Below are 20267 nucleotides of genomic sequence, written 5' to 3'. Positions count from 1 at the left end.
AACTTTATGCTATTCTCTTCCTTATTTCTTCGTCTTCTGCTGTCCCGTCTCCTGGGAATGACTGTGTGTGTGTGTGTATGTGCGTGTGTGCGCGCTGTTGCCGGCTTCCTGGTACGGGGTTCTTTTGAATGGCTCCAAACTCTCTTTGGACATTCAGTGCGTGACCGTTAGGTTGGCCATGGTACATGCGTAGTTGTGGCCTACCTCCTCGTGGTGTAGATGGACACTGGACAGGCTTTCCAGGCGATCGCCTGCCTGGTGACAAAACGGCCAGAAACAACTAAACAACACACACACACACACACACACACACACTGCACGAACATTTCTGGTCTGTTACAGTGCTCTGTAACCATCACAGTGTCTACAAAGACGGAGTTGAACTTTCGTTCAGGTGCCGTCCTACATAAGATGTCTACATGTCTGCATCTATAGTTTCAAGATTATTCTCCACCACTTGAGCTCTATGTGCAGTGGCGTTGTCGTGCTTGAAAAGAAAATCTGGGCCATCAGCACTCCTAAAAAGTCGCACATAGGGTTCGAGGATCTGTTCTCGGTACCCCTATCAAAAACATGAAGAGGAGTGCGCCCGTCGATCTTTATTTCGCCCCCACACGAGAACACCACCTCTACCGTAAATGTCCCTTTCTCTGATATTGGAGTGATGGTACCGCATTCCTCGTTATCTCCAGATGAAATAACGTCTAGAATCTGTTTTTAGGCTAAAACGGGAATTTTGTTGCGAACAGCGTCACCGAAAACACTGTTCACAACAAAATATTCATGAAAAACATTTTGTTCTATTAATTTTGTCGAGAAGTGTATAAAAGGTGTGACCTTGTAGATGATCACAACAGCAGCTAGTGCACTGTATCATGCTTCCATCTATCGTTTGTTACAGCGGTGGTATTGTTATTGCGTGGTTCACAATATTATATTAAGTTATGGAAAAACTTTCAAGTCCGGAACTTGCCCATATCGATCGAAGGATCTCAGAACGACACACTTGGGAATGGATAAAGAGATTTTTCCCCATATATTAACTACTATTCTTGGTCTGTGGGAAGATGGTGCCAAAACTGATCCTTCAGGTGGAATATCCTACTGTTTTTCGTTTGACTTCTTTTTATTCCCCAAGTATCAAAAGCTCGCTGAAAAGGATACATTTCCTCGAAGCAAGTTGTTGTTGATGGTGGTTTAAGAGTTCTGTGGCGCATCATCGAAGCAAGTCCAGCAGCGTACTTAGAGGATATTAAAATCTATATCAGTAAAAAATTTCCAAAAATACTTCCAGTTGTGGAAGAAGACAACAGCTTCCTATCCAAGGGAGCCAATGCAGATACTTAGTAAGTTCAGTTTAATCTTTATAAAGTCATTCAGGGAATTTTATAATCGCAAGAAGTACAGCGCAGTTGCGTTCAATTAGAAGGAATAATTTCGAAAGCACTAACGAAAATATTCCTTCTAATTCAATGCAGTATAGCACATAAACGCAATTACAAAAAAAAAAATTACATTACATTTTTAAAAGATAACAATACACGTTGAAAAAATATTTTTTCTTTGTAGGTTTTGTGGATTTTCCTCTTTCTCTGAAAGTCAGAATCCGTGTTTCAACATTTTACTTGAATTATGAGTTAAAATTATGAATTTCATTCTAACAAGAAAAATTTTTGAGAAGCAGTGGGAATTATTTAAAGAATACTGATTTAAAGTATCCAGAAGCAGAAGCTATTTCTGGTGATAGTTAACTATTGGTATTAATATTACTAAAGAATGAAAAGAAAGTACGTAAAACACCTTATCACTTTCAATAATGAGAAACATTTACCGTTGTAGTTGTAATGGAGCAATATTGCTGTAACTCGAGCAAAGTTACTTCCTTACGGAGTAATGAGACAACTAAATCAGTCGTGTAGCCTTCCTTTCCTTTGGAAAAATTCGATCAAAGTTTTGGAATGGCTGAATATGCTAAACGAAACAAAACATGTAAAAATTTATAAATATACTACAGAAGGCAGATATGGTAATTTCTAAATAGCTACTGGGATATTATATGAAATGCAAAAAAGAAAGAAATATAAGTCTTATTAGCCATTTTAAAACAAACTGGTGCACTGGTTGCCAATACACTTTTAGTCACATAATAAACTGGTATTTTGGTATCGATTTGTCTGAATAAGAATTGATCTGTTTTTTTTTTTGCATTAACTATCATTTGCTATCAAAATCCATAACAGTCCAATGCTACGCATGCATAAAAAAAAAACAAATAAATAAACTGCGTAATACAAAAAAAAAAGATAAATAAATAAATGAAAAATAAAAAATAAACTAATAGACGGCGTTGAAGGGAATTAAATTGAGTTTAAATAATACGCGCTGCATTAAAGTTATGATTACTAAAAATGAATATTTTAATTATCTGCTCTCCTGGGAATTAGAGCTGAACTATTACGTCACTAATATACAGCATGCTATTAACTGTTTCATCAGCTGCATTTTTTATTATCCTTTTACACTGTATTTTTGCAGTCACTTTTAGACTGTCATTAAAACCATAATTATGAAAATTATATTAAAAAATAACTTACGCAGATTTCATGATTTTATAACACACACACACACACAAACAAAGTATTAGAAGAAAGAGTGTATCCACGATGCTTTTTTGAACACCGATTTACCAAAGTGCAACGATTTACGAAAATCCAATTTCATCCTTGCAAGCGGAAATGGGTCGCTGGACCTAATGCAGCCGTGTGTGATGTTTAAGAATTGAGCGAAAACCATATTTAGAATACGGATCTCGCTGGTGTTTCCTACTTTTCTGGCAGTTTGCTTGCCTTACTTTCTTTTTCTTTTATGTACTCTAAGAAATCGCCACTCTTATGCTATATCACTTGTACTGATGGTGTGCTATAATGAGACAAGCGTTTTTCTTCATAAGAAATTCGATCAGTCATTCGTCCAAATGTCTTAAAAATAATACCTAGAATTCGTGGAATAAATAAGGGGAAATTCTGATTGCACATCCACCTGTAATAAACTGCCGTTAAAACCTTGTAACATCGATCTTTGGGACTATCTGATACGATCAAGCTAAACAACAGTGCACGTTCTTTTCTTTTCATTAAAAAGGCAGATACAGACCGGTACTATATTCATCTTATCTTTGTCCAATACATAAAAAAGTCATCGAAAGAAGGGGGTTTTCTGATAATTTCTAAGAAAGAGATTGCGCAAGGTAAAAAGATGCTACAGTGCCAGGACATACGCTTTTACAAGTAAACACCAACAGATTTCACTTCCTGTCTTGCACTGCTATTTCAGCAGAGTTGGCTGGCAATACAACTGCGTTTCATTCTCAAGGTTTATTTCTTTTCCTCGGGTGACTTATTTGTTTTCAGAATCCGTGAGTGATCCGAGGCTACAATTCATTTTATACATAACGATGTATTACTATACGACATGTAAATGAATGTTTCGTTGTTATACAGCCCTTGGGTGTATAGTGGTTATAATGACCATTCTTCCACACCATGAGAAGAAGGTGATTATAACCACTGCAAATTACCTGTGTGGGTAGAAAATGCCAGGAATTTTTATGGGCATCTTTCACAATGTGGTTGATTTAGTCGGTCTCAGACAAGGGTTGCATATATTTTTTTTCTCCTAGAAACTGAGATTTTTATTACAGCAAACAGAAAACAGACCAAAAATATGTACACAAATATACTGACGCCACATAGCCTTAGTTGCTTTAACGAATAACACCCACCCAGCAACCCCTATATTCCATCCGCTGTTATACAACACAACAAAGGAATATACGTATCACAGGATACTATGACATGCATATCAAAATTAATTTTAAATTACAAAATAGGTTTTGAAATTTAAAATAAATACAGATGTTACATTATTTGTTAGTTTTCAAAATCTGCGAATGGAACAAGGTACGATATAAGCCATTTTGCAAAACTTATGCATTTCTATACGGCATATATAGTACATTTCCCTACCATTAATATCCGGACACCTGCCTTTAGAAAAAAAAAGAGCTTTTACTGTGTCATTTAATATTTTATGCTGAAACCTTTCGCTTTTATGACGACCCTCAATTTTCGCGGCATACTCTCAACCAGCTTTTTTATAAATGTCACGTGATATGATTCTCCACTCCGCCTTTAACACAGCCACCAGTTCGGCTTTTTCTTTGGATGATCTCGACGTGCATGTACCCGACGATCCAATACATCCCAAAGATGCTCGATAGAGTTCAGATCAGTACTCTGGGCTGGCCAATCGAACTTTTCCACGCCCATGTCCTCAAACCACTCTGTCACGACCCGAGCAGTATGGCATGGTGCATTGCCTTGCTGATACAGGTATAGCCTTCCCTGAAGTATTGCCATAAAGTTGGAAGTGCATAACTGTCAAGGATGTCCTGGTATTGCACAGCATTCATGGTTTTATCAATAATGACTAATGGGTCCAAGCCAAACCATGACAGGAGCCCCATACTATGACACTGCCTCCACCAAACTTCATTGTTGGGAGGATACAATCAGGAAGGATCTGTTCCCCTGGCATTCGCCACACCCAGGTAGAGTGCGAACCTCGACTCACCTGTCCATAGGACTGTTTTCCACTGTTCTGCAGTCCAGGATTCGCGCTCCTTACACCATGTCAATCGGCGTCTAGCATTTGTTGAGGTGATCAATTCTGTTGAACGATCTTGCATGCCCACTTTTGCAATTGTCTGTTCGAAGCCCAGTGTGCATATTTATAGTAGGTTCTGTGACGTGTTGCATGCATAGCACCTGTTTCCCCATCCATGGAGGGGTGTCCAGATATTAATGGTAGAGCAGTGTATAGAGTACATGGGTTTCAGTGTTTGCCATTATAAAATACAACAAATATTTTAGATTTGGGAAGTTACATTTGCACACAATTCCAGGTTTCACGGCCAGAGCGGGATTAATTAAGAACAACACCTTTCAGTTAATTAATTACGGACTTCTTGTATTATTATTTTAATTTCTTGTTCTTCCAGAGCTTGACTTTGCCCCAAGACTTCTATCAAGTAGGTTGTAGCAACCGACTAAAGAATATATATATATATATATATATATATATATATATAAATGTTTTACCACGGAAAATATCTGATCCTATGTGGCCGCCTCGGAATATAAACAGAAAATTTACTTATTTATTTAAAATATGTAAAACTTTATAAATACGTCTTTCAGTCGCTAAAGAAACGAGGAAATATTAATGACTGGAAACTACTTCACAAATTAGTATTAGCCGACCGGGCTAGCCGGGTGGGTAAAGTGCCTGCCTGGCAACCCAAAGGTCGCGGGTTCGAATCCCGCCTCGGGCTTGGATCAAAGTACTGCAAAAACGTTGGGAGGTGCATTATGGCCACAGAAGCCGATGCGCCAACAACTACCAAAAAAAAAAAAAAAAAAACAAATTAGTATTAGTATTAGCAATACATTGCAAGGAAACCACAGGTTTTTGCTGCACTGTCCAAACAAAAAATAAAAATAAAATAAATAAGTAAAATTATATGAAATATAATAAAAAAAAAACAACCGTGTGTTTTTCTCCTGGCGCAGCTGACCTTTAAACATTCTCAAGCTGTTAGCCTAACTACCCACGGAGGAAACTTTATTCCAGTAATTAACAACAGGCTAAAAGAAAACTTCATATAATCGAGATTAAATCTTTCCCCGTAATTGGATTTAATTACAGGTCACATCAGTATTCTGGACTGTTGGATTTTAGGAGAATCAGCAACTAAGGCCATATTGCTCCGTATAAGCTTTCTGTAAGTTGCGTGTGTTCTGTGGCCAGTTTTCTGTTTGCTGAACAAAAAACACGAGTTTACGGGAGAAAAAACAGCGTGTGTACCCTCTAAGCACGAAAGATGTTTTATTTTATGTAAAAACATCCTTAGGAAATGTACACTTGAAATTGTATTTTCAACACTTTTTGCAATTCGACGAAATAAAATCGGAGCCGTTTAAAATTTTTAAAATCGAACAGCTAGAACCGAAGTTATGAACGATGTAACGTTTTATGCTCATGCCCGCTACTTACTCTACCGAAAAAAGTTAGTGGCTGAATTAGCGTCATTAGCGTAATTTAAGAAGTGATCAATCGGATTTACTTCAGTCCGAAAAATTTGGTAGGTACCATCAAAGATGTTTTCACATCAAAACCATGCTATCCTTGCCCGAGACCGACCAACTCAGCCACGTTGTGAAAAAGGCACATAAAAGTTTTTTCGATTCTACAAACTTCGATTCTACCCACGAGGGCTTCTATGATGGATGAAAGACTCCAATTTCTGGAAAGAAAAAAAAAAAAAACGTGTAACCCTAGACTCAGACCGACCAACTCAGCCACGGTGTGAAACATTCTCGCGTCATCCACAGGATTCGAATCAGGGCCTTTTCCACTCGGTGGGGAAGAACGGTGCTTATGTACACTATGCTATCCAAGAGGGCCGAAGTGCTGGACTGCTTACTTTGGGCGAAAGTGTTAGTATGCTATCTGATTTATAAACACTAGATGAAGTGGAGGGTGATCAGCAGGAGGGTGGAGGGAGCTGATAAGGATTTAGAACGTTTTCGTGGTCGTTCAGCTTTTGTAGTGTTGACCACACATTTGCTTTGTAACAAGACAGGCCATCTGTTGACCTTGGCAAACTAGCGGCATCAGGTGTCCACCCTCTCAAAGGCTGCTGTTCCTTTGGTAATTTCCTTGAATGCTTCAGTCATTACCTTTATTGTACAGTGCTTTTCTGGTTCCACTCCATCATCCCTGGCTTGTAGCCGTGTAGGGCACTGTGTACGGCATGTGCGTTTTATATGCAGTAAAGAGTTCTTCTTCTTCTTCATCATACTGCCTTCTGTAATTCTTCACAAAGTACCATGGTGCAGATGTGGGAAACCACCGGTAGCGCCTTCCACAAAACACTGTGCCTTTTGGCTAGGGGCCCCTTTACTCAATAAATGAAATGAATGAATGCCTCTCCTCTGCAAGTAGGCTTCCAGCTCTAATCCCTAGTTTATTAGTTTCTGAAGTGAATTTGTGAAGACAGGATATTTTTATCATCTTCAGCATCACACTCAAAGTCTAGTTAACGAGAAAATCGACGACTTCAGTGATTTCTTCCTTCTCCGTCTGTATCCTGCAATCCTTGAAAACTCTTGACAAATTGAGGAGACAGATTCTTCTAAACGCTATTTATATTAATCAGATTTTATTACCTCATTGCAGGCTGCTGCAATGCTTTTTATTGCGTCGTAGACGTTGTAACTCTTTAGAAATGAAATCCTTCAAGGTCATGCCATTCCTGTTTGTAGCTCGGATCGCTTAAGCAAATGTCCTCCTCTAGACAGTACACTCTGAAGGTCGCTATAACCACTGATGTTGCCAAACCGAGTTGGTGGGAGAAATCTATCAAGGAATGAGCAGTATTACTCAGCATCCTACGGACAGTCGACATACAGACGGATGATACTGCGGCCTTTTGAATCTGTGGCCTCGTAGGTAGCACAGTTGCATTAATCATCTTCCTCCCCACACCGGCTGGAAACTGAGTTCGAATCCCATCAATGACGGGAGGAATTTTTATGGGCCTCTTTTCACAACGTAGCTGAGTTAGTTGGTCTCAGGAGAGAGAATCGTAATTTTTTTTCTCCCAGATACTCGGTTTTTTCGTCCAGAAAACAGGCAAATCGATCACAGAAAAACATGATGCAGCAGTAGTGGGGCATTACGCGCATCAGCAACTTAGGCCATATTGCGCCGTATACAGAATATGTCTATAAATTGAGTATGTTCTGTTGTCAATTTGCTGGTTTCTGAATGAAAAAACCCGCGTTTCGGGGAGAAAGACCATCTCGCCTGAGCCTGACTAACTCAGCTACGTTGTGAAACAGACCCATAAAAAGTCCTAGCGGGAAAAATTAATTGAGAGGATTCGAACTCGGATCTATTTCATCCAGTGTGGGTGAACGGTGATTATACCAACTGTGCTACAAACGAGGGCAGAACATACGAAATTTACAGACAAAATATATACAGCACAATAATGCCTAAAACCCTATTACAAATTTGTTGGAAATTTGTTAAATCCTTAGAACGTGATATCACGGGCCCATAGAGAAGAGGTTTTTAAATTTTTAAGAAATTACAACTAGACACAAATGATCAAATAAAAACCAACTCCATCTCTCAAGCAGAATAGAAGCAACACTATTCCAAACTATGGTAAAATCCTGGCACTAGGGAAATGGAAGATGAATCTGTGGTAACCAAAGATGAAGATTGGAAGATAAATCAGTGGTAACTGAATATGAAGAAAACATAACAATGGAAGAACTAGAGTTAATATTACAAAAATCAAAAAACCGAAAAAGCCCAGGCATAGACAGTTTGAATGTATTTAAATATGGAAATATTTCAATATGGTGGAACTATTTAAATATGGTGGCACCTTATTAAAAAAACCACTACTAAAATTATTTAACATCATATGGCATAAACAACAGATACCCAAAAATTGGGAAACAGGAATAGTAATCAATTTACACAAAAAAGGCTCCAGAAATATCCCTAACAACTACAGAGGGACGACACTGCTATCAACTGCTTCAAACTATACTCTAATATACTAAAGAATAAACTTAATAAATACAGTGAACAATTCTAGAAGAACAATGTGGGTTCAGAAGAGGTAGGGGCACAATAGATGCCGTTTTCTCATTACAACAAATTTTGGAGAAAAGAAGAGAATTCAATTTACCAACATTTCTGCTCTTTATTGATTATGCAAAAGCATATGACAATGTAAACCGGGAAAAATTTTGGCAGATTCTAGATGAAGAAAATATCCGAACCCAACTCCGGAAAGCGATGCAAAGCCTATATAAAAACTCAAAAGTCTGCATAAAATATTCTAATGGCCAACTATCAGACCCAATTAACACCAATAAGGGAGTGAAACAAGGATGTGGACTATCACCAAATTTATTTAATATCTACGTCAATAAAATTATTAAAGAATGGAAAGAAACAATTAACAACGGAATACAGTTGAACAACAGGAATAAAATCCAAACTATATTATATGCTGATGATCAAGTTATAATTGCAAAATCCGAAGATGAACCACAGATAGCAGCAAATGAACTGAATAAAATAGGCAAAAAGTACGAGATGAAAATCTCTACCTCAGAAACAAAATCAATGGGATTATGTGGAAAAAGCATACATAGAGTAAAAATCGTTATTGATGACAAAATAATAATAGATCAAATATCTGATTTCATCTATTTGGGAAATTTAATATCAAATGAATGGAAAGACATCCACACTAAACTACAAAAATATAATAAAATGAACGGAACGATTAAACGCCACTTCGGAAAACAAATGACAACTGAAACAAAATTACGACTGCACAACATCACTTCAAAGCCAGCCCTCTTCTACAGCTGTGAGACTTGGGTCATAAATAAGAAAGATGCACACAAACTAGAAGCAGCACAAATGAGATTTTTAAGACCTTTATTAGGCTTTACAAGACCACCAAAGAAATTTAGATATCCGTGAGAAATTAAAAGTAGATGACATAGTAAATGACATAAAACGGTATCAGAAAGAATGGATCAGCCACATAGAAAGAATGAACCCAGACCGGATCTCAAAATTAGCCTTTAACTACAAACCTACAGGAAGAGAGATGTGGATCGACCAAGACAACGATGGTGACATTAAGACCACCTCCAAGAGCTACAACGGAACAGGTCTTAAAAGACCTAAGCCGTACCAAGTTCCTGACGACCCTATAACAACATCATGAATCTGTTCCAAGTTGTTTTGCGCAAACGACAATACTTGAGGTACAAATTACTCTCCTTACGATTATAATTTGTCACACACGTTTGATGAAATTATAATGGTGTCAAGATCTTTTTTCCGCGGAGTATCACTTAAGGTTTACCATCTTTCAGGAACTCCTTTTAACCTACCAAAAGAAAGGTTAAGAGGAGTCGCAGTTTTGCGCACAGGAAGGTTATTGAAATCGCATCCAGCCACCATCCCATGTTGAAAGTCTACAAGTTTCACGACCAGTACCGGTTTCTAATGTACTGCTGCTATGCAGGCAGACCCACGAGATTTATATTTGTATGTCTGAGCCAATACGCATGTGCGGAAGACTTCTGGCACAATACAAAATATTTGTAGACGGGTATCCGAATACTTTACTATTAGTGTTATAATGGCTAAATGATGCAGGGAAGTGAGCGTATAGAGTGTGTTTAGTGTCAAATGGCACCAGGAGTTCCCCCATGTCCGCGTAGTATACATTGTGGGTATGAAATAGAACACTGTCAATGCCAGAGGTTTAAAGGTGTATGGATTTTGATTTTGTATATGTGTAGTGTCGTGTACCGTTATTCCTTTGGTCATTTAGCCGCTAGGCCCTTAATTGGACCCAACGTTGCCCACAATCCGCCCCGTGGAGGCAGAGACCAGGTATACCAGTATTATAGTTATTTACTCTGGCAGGTCCTGCCACCTAATTTCCTGAGATTTCAATAGCTAGGACCTAAAACAAACAAACAAACAAAAAAAAACGCTATAGATAGGAGTCAGCCAAAAGGAGTACTAGTTATGCGATTTGATGTTATTAAGTTTTTGGGAGTAGGGCTCAAGCAATTTAGAGACGATTCGGACGCTAGTAGTTGTAAGTTAGAGAGGATGGAGACTGAAGGCTGCGGGAAGAGACAGATATATGGAGTCCATAGAGAAGATGAGCCCCAAATCAGTGGAACGGGCCCATGCCCAACCAGAGGGGAAAGAAGGGTGGCGAGGGGGAGGAGACCAGGGGTTACCTCCCCCTCTCGCCTGGGGACGGAGGTAAAGGACCACGCAAAGGAACACGGCTAGGAAGGCCTAATGGCAGCAGTAGAACTGTGCTGGTGGTTATGTCACACCTGGGACAGAATCCCACACCATGCTGGCTAGGAACAGCAACAGTATGGTTTCAGCATGGATGACCTTGGGGTCCATAACGTTCCCATGGTCATCCGTCCATCTTGTAGAGAGAAGCGGACTTTTTCTGCATCTGCCCCCAACTCCCAAAAAGAAAAAATAAATAAATATTCTATCATTCATACCTTGCTCCTCGCCAAGAAGAGGCCACCAACTCATTTCAATGATCTACAATACTGCCTGAAAGTATCAATGAAGGACTGGCTGACACGGAAACTCGTTTTCTAGTTGAATTCATTTTCGGCAAAAGGAAGTTGCCACCCGAAGATAAAAGTGTATCCTGTGTGTGTGTCAGTTACTTTAACTTTACTTGCTGCTATTGCGAAAGTTGCCGCAAGATGTGCCTGGAAACACCTACTTCCGATTTTTGATGGCTATACCACCCACACGTCATCAACGCTTCTGCATCAGCTGTGGCAGCCCATTGAGGGAGGGATCATTTGTTTTAGTGGGCATTTATACTTTTGTCAAGGTCACAGAATATTCCGTTCTAAGATAATGGCTAAATCTCAATCCGCCCACAAAAGTTAGCCTCGAGTATGCCGCGAATTAATATTTGAAATGCAATTTTGGCTTTCATAATTATCTTTTGCAAAATGTTCATAATGTGCGCTAGCGAAGTAAATCTTCTGGTACACCTTAAGGTGTACCAGAAGATTTATGCGCATATTCTGAAGATTTGCGCATATTCTGGTACACCTTAAGGTGTACCAGAATATGCGCAAAATTCTTTACGTACGATTTCTGTTAGACATATTCGATTTTGATGCATCCTTCATACAGTGAATGAACCTGATGCTAACAAAACGAGGTAAAATGTGTTTAAATTTTTGTAAAGGAATTAACAAATAGTGAACTTATGTCCTTAAATTTTGAATTCAATGACTTTCGTATGACTTTTATTATATTTAAACGAACTAAAGCAAAAAACAAAAAGGCGAATATAAAATTTGCTAACTGAAATTTTAAACTTTTCTTTATTACAACAGTAATGCATTCATTGTATGAATTTTTGACAATTCTATATACGTTGTCCTATCAAAAGTCGCGGGTCACACACTTGAATGCAGGATTTTGTACTTGACTATAAAATATGCGACACTCGCGGACAGCACAGTGGTTATAATCGCAGTCTCCCAACCTCGTAGAAAAAGCGAGAGTTCAGGAATTTTATAGGCTTTTTATATATATATATATATATATATATATATAAAACTCGATCTCAGACGAGAGCTACATTATTTTCTCTTCCGAAAACTCCAGTTTTTCCATCAAAGAAACAAACAAACCGAAGAATACACACAATTACAGACACAATATACTGACATCTATCTGAACTAGACTTCTATATTATACTTCGCAAAATGTTCAACATTATTATTATTATTAATATCAATTTAACGTTTTCACAACGCAAATTTTAGCCTTAATTGGATTAGAGCTTAACAAATACACGCATGCACCTTTCATCTGTATAAAATATATATTATATATTTTATATATAATATATAATATTTTTCTTATCTGTTATAATAAATATAAACAACTGAACAAAATAGAATATTTCGTTCAATTAGCTTTTGATCGGCTGCCGTAGCCAAGTGACCAAATCTGATGGTACATTTGTATAAGTATCAGTTCACTCTGGTGAGGTTCTCGTATTCATTCCTGTTGTGAACTCCCCTGATTCTATGTGGCCATTCCGGAGCAGAAACAGAAAATATACATAAATAGTTTAGCCTGTAAAAGTGAGCAACAGTTAGCCCGTAATTCCTTTCAGACGTGTACGTCGAACGATGAGCAAATAGGAACGAGCTAACTGAGTTTCTGAGGGAAATGACAGTTCGATGTCATGGTTGCTTGTTGGGTTTTAGGAGCATCGGTGACTAAGGCCATGTTGCTCCGTGTATATTGTCTGTAAATTGCGTGTGTTCTGAGGTCGATTTTCTGTTTGCTGAACGAAAAACTCGAGTTTCAACGAGAAAAAAACAATGCTACCCTCGCCTGAAACCGACTAACTCGGCCACGTTTTGAAAAAGACCCATAAAAATTCCTCCTGTCATGGACGGGATTCGAACTCAGGTCTTTTCCACCCGGTGTGGAGAGGACGGCGATTCTATCAACTGTGCTACCCACAAGGACGTTGAATGCCATGCACGGAAAATGTCAATGAGAGCATTCGCAAGTGGACAATTGGTAACGTGCCGAAGAATCGGACTGACCGAGGACCCAACTTGCACCTGTGGCAATATGGAGACGTGGCAACATATCATGCACAAATGTGAATGCTATGAGGAACAAAGATCAGTACTCATCACCAGTATAAAATTTGTACCAAAAGACAATGAGCATCACCTCCTGGATTCGGAAGACGAGTACACCGCGTTCAGCCGCTACGCCTAGGACATCTTTAACAGAAGGAGAACAGAAATCGCTATCCGCAACAATATGGAAACATCTGAATAGAAGAACTCCATTGAAACTAACCAAGGAGGAGACTACAGCATGAACATACCGCATGACTACAACCGATCAGAAGAAATTACCAACAAAGATAACTCTCCATTCATGACCTGGTGCAAATGGCCAGGACTGATGCTCTCAACGAATATGACTATCTGAATTGACATCAAAGCAGTACTACAAACTGACCAGAGTCATCACTCCTCTTCCTGATCCCATAAGATGAACACGAGACAAGTGAGACTGAACCAAGACTGTGACCTACCTGAAGCGACACTGAACTGAATATCCAAAAACCATGACTGTGACTGCAGCTACGCTTGTTGCCTCGCCTTTTGGCGATCTGGGTTGGACACCTAGTCTGGCCCACTTTCTCTCCATATCCTAGCGGTGGGAGGGGCCGGGACCGTCCCCTCCCCCGTCTCCCCCGTTTACTTCTCCTGGTGCGGCATGGGCATGCCACACTGATATCTGGGGTCGTCTACCCTATTGGCCTCATACTTCTGTCTTTCCCCTCCAGTCTTCAGTCTTTCCCCCCACTCTCTCTCTCTATACATCACAGTGTACGCCCCACACGACAAAAACTTAAACTTCCAAATTATAACAGCCAAATCGTGCATCAATTCCGAAACTTAACCTCATTAGCGAACCACCCCTTAAAATCGCGTTATTATTATTATTTTTATTTATTTTATTTTATTTATTATTACTATTTTTATTTATTTTATTTTTTTTTTTTTAGGCCCTAGCCACTGAAATTTCAGGAAATTAGGTGGCAGGGCCTGCCAGAGTAAATAATTATGCTGGGTGTACCTGGTCTGCCTCCACGGGGCTGAGTGTGGGCAACGTTGGGCCCCAGCAGGGGTCTAGCGGCTAAATGGCCAGAGGAACAACGATACACAACACAATACTTCCAAATCCCATACACTTTTAAATCTCTGGCCTTAACAGTGATCTGTTACACCCACAAAGAAAACCACGCGGAGATGGGGGAAACCCCTGGTGCCGTTTGACACGAACACACTTTACACTTTACACTTTAACGTGCCGAAGTAAGGGAAGTCCAAAAGCGACACTACCACGAGCCCAAGAAACGATGAGGTATCCTTAAAGTACCGACACCGACAAGAACCAAAGCGAATTTAGCCGACTGGTTTATCTCATCTCGCCATTAGACTCAAAGAATCACATCACACTTCAACACTGTAAATCGGTTCTGTGCAGCACCCGCGTCACGTTACGTTATGAGGATTTGGTTTGTTCTTAATTACACGAGTTTCCTGTTACAATTTGTAGGACAGTGGTTTCGCCAAATCACTCGTTGGAGAGATCTGGATTCGAAGTCATTGCCTGGAGGAATTCATAAAGGTCTTTTCCAATGGGGATGAGTTAACCAATCTCAGATGGAAGGAGAAGTGGAAGCCCTAGGATATTTGGGTTTTATACCCCACGTAACATGTAAATCGACTTAAATATACACTGTGCTACCACTTTATTAGGTATACCTACATAGTAGCGTGCTGAGCCTCCTTTAGCCTTCAAAACACCTAAATTCGTCTAGGCATGAATTGAACAAGATGCTGAAAACGTTGTGCAGGTTTGGAGTACCATGCAGACATGAGTGTGTTACGTAGTTCCTTCAGATTCGACGGAGGTGTAGACCTGCAGCGAACAGCCCTTTTCAGCTCATCCCAACGATCTTCAATAGGATTGAGATCCAGGGACTGAGCAGGCCACTGCAGCAAAGAAAAGTCATTGTCATGTTCTTGGAACCATTCCATAGTGATCCGGGCTTTGTGCACCGGCGCGTTATCCTGCTGGGAGTAACCATCTGACTGAGGATAAACTGTCAACATGAACGGATGCACTTGGTCAGCAACGATGTTTAGGTACCATGTGGCATTCAGATGTGAATCTATGGATATCAATGGACCCAATGTGTACCAAGAAAACATTCCGCACACCATAACACTGCCCCCACCAACCTTGCACAGCAGTCGTCAGACATGACGGGTCCATAAATTTCACCAAACTCTGAGCCTTCTATCAACATGATGCACCAGGAACTTCGACTCGTAAGACCCAGCAACTGTTTTCCAATCCTCGATAGTCCAGTGTTGGTGTTGCTGTGCCCACAGGAGTCCTGCTCTCTTGTTCTTCATTAATAATAAAGTACACGATGTGGCCGTCGGCTGTTATAGCCCATTCCCGACAAAGTGCGACTAGTGGTCCGTTGCGATATTTTGTTCTGCGCACCAAGGTTGTATTCTGACGTGATGTGCGACATTGTGGCCCGTCTGTTTGCTTGCACAATTCTAGCCATCCTCCTCTGACCTCTCTCATCAACACGAGATTTTATTCCACAGGAATGCGTTGTTTCTGTTCGTTGCACCATTCTCGATACACCCTTGAAACTGTGGTGCATGAAAAGTTTAAGAGAACTGCCGTTTCAGAGATGCTTTGTCCAGCACGTTTTGCACTTACTACCATGCTACGTTCGAAGTCCGTTAGATCACTCCTTTTCCCCGTTCTTGCTATGGTTTGTACGCTTAAGTGATACTAGAAAGGTTGTTCTGCTGCATTTATATCCACAACTGTGGTCATGTGACTTGCAACGTTGCGGGACAAACCATTTGTGTGCACAGGAGGGGTGTACCTAAAAAGTAGCAGCACAGTGTATATGTGTATGCATTATCCCGACGTGCCTGGCCATCACGAGAACGTAACCAATATCCCCACCGTATTAGAAAACCGATGGTTCTGCAGGGAGCCAAAAATGGGTTTCAGTTTAGGTGTTCTTGTGTACGCTGAGTGGCCATTGTATTAGTACATCTGAATAATAGTCAGTAGTTTTTCCTTTATTCCACAGAACAGCCTGAATCTGACATGGCAGACACGTGTCGAAAGCTTGCCACACGGATGCTTAATTGCCTCCCACTGTTGTTGCAAATTAGATTGTTACCGATAAAACAGTTCGCTGCTGTAAAAGTCTAGCGTTGTGACACGGCTCAATATCCTGCATTGTGTTCGCCTGAATGAAAAAAACCTATTCGCGGATAGACAGTACATACTATAATCATGTTGTTTTCTAACAGCCTGTTATAAAACGATGTTCACCACGAAAACACTCCCGACACCCTTACACTGCCACCACCAGCCTACATTCAACTGACAGATGGATCCATGGATTCGTACTATTTCGCCTATTCTCATACTCCTACCGGTTTGAAACAACAGGAACTAGAATTGGTCCAGACGAGGGAACATTTCTCCAGTATTGCTGTTCCCGGGCATACTTTAACCGTACCTTTTTATTCTTTGCTAGCAAGAGTGGAACCGAGTTCGGTAATCGTCTGCGATATCTCATCCGTGACATGGTTGTAAGACTTGTGATTTTTCTGAAATGCCTCTTTAGTTAGGACTGTTGTTGTGGATTGTTATTTGACTGATTATAGCCTTTCTATTTCCCCGCATAAGTCTTTTCAGACTCCGTTGGCCTCTCGCATTGTTATTGGTCCAATATCGATACACCTGAGACAGTCGAATGTGAAAACGCCCAGCAGAGTTGTTTAGGTGTAGGTGTCTGTTAAGCGCCAAATCAACTAAGGCTATTATGAGTCAGTATATTGCGTCTGTTACTGAGTGCTCTTCGGTCAGTTTGCCGTTCACTAGAAAACCGGAGCTTCCGGAACAAAACAACGACGCAACCTTCGCCTGAGACCTACTAACCGAGCCACAGTGTGAAAAAAAAAAAAAGAAAAAAAAATCCAATAAAAATTTCTCGCGTCATTAATGCACAACACAGAGGAACTATTATAACCACCATGCTACCCACGAGGAGCAGCGTTGAAGTTTCCGAGATACTCATAAGGAGGTGTTTGGCGCCGAATACCATGCCACGTTCAAATCACTTAAATCTTTTATTTGCTCGTTTATTTGCATACTGGATTGTAGACACACAACATACATACGCGTCTGGTTTACGTACCAGAAGACCTGCTTTATATCGCATGATAAAATCATCTGATGCTATTACTGAAGGAGTGCTCCATTTTGTAGAAAGTTGGTTGTAGGGATTTAGGCGCCTCAGCAACTTAAGCCATATTGCAAGATATAATGTCTGTAAGTTGTGTGTGTTCTGTGGTCGGTTTGCTGTATGAAAAAAACCCGAGTTTCCGGGAGAAAAACATTTGCTATCTTCGCCTGATATCGACTAACTCATCTACGTTATGAAAAAGGCCCATAAAATTCCTCTCGTCTGTAACGGGATTCGAACTCTGGTCTTTTCCACCCGGTGTAGGAAGACGGTGATTATACTATCTGTGATATCCACGAGGGCGGAAAGGTAGGTGTACCTAATAAAATGGACATTCAGTGTATTGGAAGTATAGGAAATTACTCCTCTGAAAATAATTACTGTGTCATATTTTATATTTGTCTGACAAGCATAAATGCCTACTTGGATTCGAATTACGCTTAAATTTAGCCTATTATTATTATTATTATTATCAGCCATATGGTGCAAGGAAGCCTGAGGCTTATACTGCGCCAACCAAAAAAAAAAAAAAATCCCAATTACCCCGAGAGAGAGAGAGAGAGAGAGTCAGAAGTAGAAGGGAGAAGAATGATGATATCCAGCTCAGGACCCTGGGTGTGCCAAGCCCATACTCACCAGATGTGAGCCCCTGGGGCCTACCATCTTTATATACCAGCGCTGGAATTTAAAATGCTACGAAACAGAATGAACATCAATAAAATATCTTATTTTAAAAACATTAAGTATAAATTGCATTACTGATGCGAGCGACGAAGCACAACTGTTACGATGAGTTCCATTCCATGCGAAGCCCTGTTTCTGACCATTGGTACGTTCATAAATGCTTCGGACTGCTACTACTATCTGTCCACGAAGCATATCATAGAGCTCTTCATATAAAATATAATTAATTTTATCATTGACTCTCCTTATTTGCACTCTGTCTACAGTTACCTGTTCCAACAAGTACAACAGGTATACATGTTACTATCGACATTCCTGTAAGTTTTTCCAAGTTATTGCTAAAGAGTTCATCTGCTGTTGTTAGGTTTTCAGAAACATCAGTGACTAAGGCCACATTCCGCCACTGCGTATCATGTCAGTATAGATGCATGTTTACGAGCCGATTTGCGTGTTCTGCGGCTGAAAAACCTGAATAACTTATTGGGGGGGGGACCGTACATCCTCCGCCTGAGTTTGGCTAACTGCAGCCTCCACTCAAGAGTATTTTAGAAATTCCATCCAACCACAGACGGGAATCGAAAGCAGGTCTCTCCAAACAAGTGACAATTGACGAAACCACCTACGCAATTTCAACTTCCGCAATGGACAACAATCATGAAACTGACGTCTTTATACCCCTTCAGTTTTGTAAAATGGGATCTATCCAGTTATATTAAAGGAAGGAAGCAAACATTTAGCCATAATTATTAAACCTTCCTTGGACTCAGGAGAGGTCCCCATGGACTGGAGATGTGCAAATGTATCCCCAATTCACAAAGAGGGGTCAAAGGGTGACACGAGTAGTTACACACCAGTTAGTTTAACTTCTGTTCCAGGAAAAATAATGAAACTGGTTAAAGAAGCAAGGCAGGATCATCTAGACAAGACTGCAGTTATAGTTGAGACACAGGATGGATTTGTTAAGGGGAAGTCTTGTCTGACAAATTTGATTGGATACTGTGATGTGGTCAGAAAGGAAATGGATGCAAAAAAAATAATTTTGATATCATATACTTGGATTTTAGGCAAGCTTTTGATACTGTTGCACAGGGAAGACTACTGTACAAATTGGAGCAGTATGGTATTAAAGGCAAGTTGCTACAATGGATAAAAGAATGGTTGAGTGGGAGAACACAGAGTGGTAATAATTGGACGCTGCCTTCGTGGACTAATGTTATTAGTGGAGTCCACCAGGGGAGTCCGTGTTGGGCCAATTGTTGTTTTTTATATTTATCAAATATAGTGATGAAGGTTAATGTCTAAGTTTGCAGACGATAAGAAGGTTGGTAGGGTTGTTAATGATAGTACACTACTGCACTAGGATCATAAAATGTTAGGCAGATGGGCTAAGAAGTGGCAACTGAAGCTTAACATTGACAAATGTAAAGTACTGCATATTGGTAACCGTAACCCAAGAGAAATGTACCTACTGTGTAGTACGATGAGGAAGACCTGGGGGTAATTGTGCAGTCGAATATGAAATTCTTTGAGCAGTGCAGATGGGTTGCCAAAGCAGGTCACGGAGTTTTGTCAATGATATATAGGAATTTGGCTAGCAGGAATAAGAAAGTGATTGTCCCCTTACACAAGGCAATGGTCAGGCCACATCTTGAGTACTGCATACAGGTCTGGACGTCTTATTTTAGGAAGGATGTAGAGTTACTTGAGCGTGTACAGAGAAGGGCAACAAGATTGGTGAGAGAAATAAAGGGGTTCTCTTACCATTAGTGGCTTGGATGCTACAGGTTACAGCATCTGGAGACTAGGCACCTGCGAAGTGATCTGATTGAGGTGTATAAGGCCTTGAATGGTTTGAGCAAGCTCAGTGCTGATGAGATTCTTCACCTTGCTCAGATTACGCACCTGAGGGGACATAAATTCAAATTGAGGAAAGACAATTGTAGAACAGATGTGCGGAAATTTGCCTTTAGCCAGCGGGTGGTTGATTGTTGGAACAAAC

General features: G+C 40.1%; 1 long non-coding RNA gene across 1 annotated transcript in view; it reads right to left on the bottom strand.

The window, feature by feature from the left end:
* Nucleotides 1-1845: 1845 nt before the first annotated feature.
* Nucleotides 1846-20267, bottom strand: part of LOC150087092 (uncharacterized) — a 269420-nt gene continuing 250998 nt past the window's right edge. Inside the window, exon 4 of the long non-coding RNA XR_016546870.1 lies at nucleotides 1846-1971. This is a non-coding gene — a long non-coding RNA (uncharacterized LOC150087092). The remainder of the gene's footprint in view (nucleotides 1972-20267) is intronic.

Source organism: Mastigoproctus giganteus, chromosome 4 (genome assembly GCF_048544385.1).
Source record: "Mastigoproctus giganteus isolate SK-2022 chromosome 4, ASM4854438v1, whole genome shotgun sequence".
NCBI lineage: Eukaryota > Metazoa > Arthropoda > Arachnida > Uropygi > Thelyphonidae > Mastigoproctus > Mastigoproctus giganteus.
The sequence above is the reverse complement of the archived record's forward strand: the minus strand, read 5'-3'. Positions and strand labels throughout refer to the sequence as shown.